The following is a 2,377-nucleotide window of genomic DNA, read 5'->3' on the forward strand; positions in this document are numbered from 1 at the left end:
GCTGTCAGGATATTTTAGGCTTTATCAAAATTGTTTACCCAGGTCTTGCCGAACACAGGACAAAGACAATAAGTATTTAACTTCGTCCATGATAATGTAGACTGAAATGTAACTCTTTTACACCTATCCAGCTTGTTATGCTTATGCAGTTCATGGTCCTGGTGGGGCTGGAGCGTATTGTAACAGTCATGGTTCAAATTGCGGAGTGCACCCTGGAACAGGTCACCAGTGTGTAATAGGGCCAACACACAGAGAAAACCATTCATGCATGTCCAGTTAACTTAATGTGACCAAGTGGTTGGCGGGGTTATGAACAAAATAATAAACTTGACAACGCCACCTAGGGGAATTGCACCCCCAGGAAATATATTTAAGAAAAATAGATAAAAGGAATAAAAGAAGACCGCACAGATTCAAGGATGCACACTGAGGCAGGTTGGCTTCCAATATTAAAACAGTTTTATTTATAGAAAAAAATAAATAAAATATTAAAAATCAAGATGTAGCGTCATTGTTGACAGTGTCCTACAGTAAAAATAAAACAATCCTGGAACTTGGACTTACCAGCAGCCGTGGAACCAAAAGAAAATCACACAAAAAGAATCACTGTAGCCCACCCAGTGCTGTACAAAAGAAAGTGTGAAAACGACCCACCACCTGAGGTCCCAGGGCCACTTGCTCGTCCTCCGTTCACTGAAATAAAACACAGAAAAATATGTTAAAAGGATAAAAGGACACTGAGCGTCAGGCTCGCTACAGATCATAAAAAAACTAAAACACACTTTAATAACTTTAATAAAAGAAATCACACACACACACACACACACACACACACACACACACACACACACACACACACACACACAGGTAATAATTATTCTCAGGCGTAGGCCGGTCTGGCTCCCCACCGGCTGAGACTGGCAACCCAGGCGATTTAGAGTCCCAGCACGACACTCGGGCAGAGAGTCACTTCAGCCGGTCACAGAAGTGTGGTACGAGCAACAGTCCAAAATAAAATAAAACACCAGGCGAACCAAAAAAAGGTAAGCCTACTTAATAAAAACAAGATAAAACAAAACAAGACAGCAGGCTCCACCGAGGAGGGGTCCTCACAACAGCGGCTGAGAAGGCAGTTCACTCTTCCAATTTAGGTTGGGCGATTTGCCATGGAGAGGTGAGTACAGCAGTGAAACCCTAAAACAACAGATAAATGTAACCTTAAACTCTTATAGCTATGAATGCTAATAAAAGTAGTTCTAACGGCTTACCCCAGGACCGGAGGCACTATATTCTCATTGGTGGGGATAACACGAACACCTCTCTCCGCAATGGCAGAATAAAACAGACTTCTGCGCTACAACAGGTCGAAAAAGTATATTAACACAAATTCCAGTATTCGGAGGGAATCTGAGGTTAAGCGAGAGCATACCTGTAGCTGTCATATAATCTGCTCTTGCTGATCAGTCCGTCGCAGTATGCCAGCATTTACTGCTGCTTTGCACTAAATGCACGGGAGGAATGATCCAACAAAACACCGGCTTAGCTTTATACGGGCTAGCGCCACCCTGCAATCAATGTGCAGGTGGGTTCCTAATTAACCCAATCACATGATACAAGGAGCGAGTGCAGCGGAAAGAGAGCGAGGGTGGTAGAGCGAGCGAGAGAGAGAGAGAAAGAAGGGCGAGTAGCCCATCCGGCTACATTAACATGAACTTCTTTGGCCATAGACAGGTGGAACATGCAAACTGGACAAGGAGGCCCCAGCAAGCCAGTGGATTCAAACCCAGGACCTTATTGCTGTGAGGCAACAGTGTTCAGCACTTATGGAGAACAAATTTTCCCACCAACTAAAAATGACCGTGCAGCACCACCCACAAACCTGAATAACGTAGGTTTTCCTCAGATTTGCATTCTTACTTAATGAAAACATTCTTGGAAAACGCTTCTGCTTCAGTCCATCCAACACTGGTCCATGAACATTTGTATAGTTGCACAATACAAATGTCCCAGTTGTCCCTCATAATCATGCCCCCAGTTCAGAGAGAAAACCTGCAATTTAATGGATTATTCCTGGCTGTGATATTTGGACAACCAGGCCTACTTTGAAGATTTATTTTTTCAAATTAAACGCTTTGCTAAAAGCTCTGAGGGAGCACCAAGAGGTAGGGGCTGCGAGATGGTAGGTCGCCTCAGGGCAAAGCATCAGCTTGATGCTAAGGTCCAACAACAAGCTTTAAGTCTTTTCTGTTTTTAGGGTTACAAATAAGTGCTGACTTGGTTCTGACAGGGTTAATCAAACAGAAATGCCTCTGTGAGGAAACTCACTTGCATCCCACAGTGGAAGGTGTTCTGTACAGAGGTGTGGGCAGAAATTCGT

General features: G+C 43.8%; 1 long non-coding RNA gene across 1 annotated transcript; it reads right to left on the reverse strand.

The window, feature by feature from the left end:
• Positions 1-436: 436 nt before the first annotated feature.
• On the reverse strand, positions 437-1,975 carry LOC120727182. Its single transcript, XR_005694447.1, has 3 exons — positions 1,430-1,975; positions 1,269-1,354; positions 437-1,194 (listed from the first exon to the last, which is right to left on the reverse strand). It is a non-coding gene; the product is annotated as an uncharacterized LOC120727182 (long non-coding RNA).
• Between the last annotated feature and the right edge of the window lie 402 nt (positions 1,976-2,377).

Source organism: Simochromis diagramma, unplaced genomic scaffold (assembly GCF_900408965.1).
Source record: "Simochromis diagramma unplaced genomic scaffold, fSimDia1.1 OVJJ01000753.1, whole genome shotgun sequence".
NCBI classification, from domain to species: Eukaryota; Metazoa; Chordata; class Actinopteri; order Cichliformes; family Cichlidae; genus Simochromis; species Simochromis diagramma.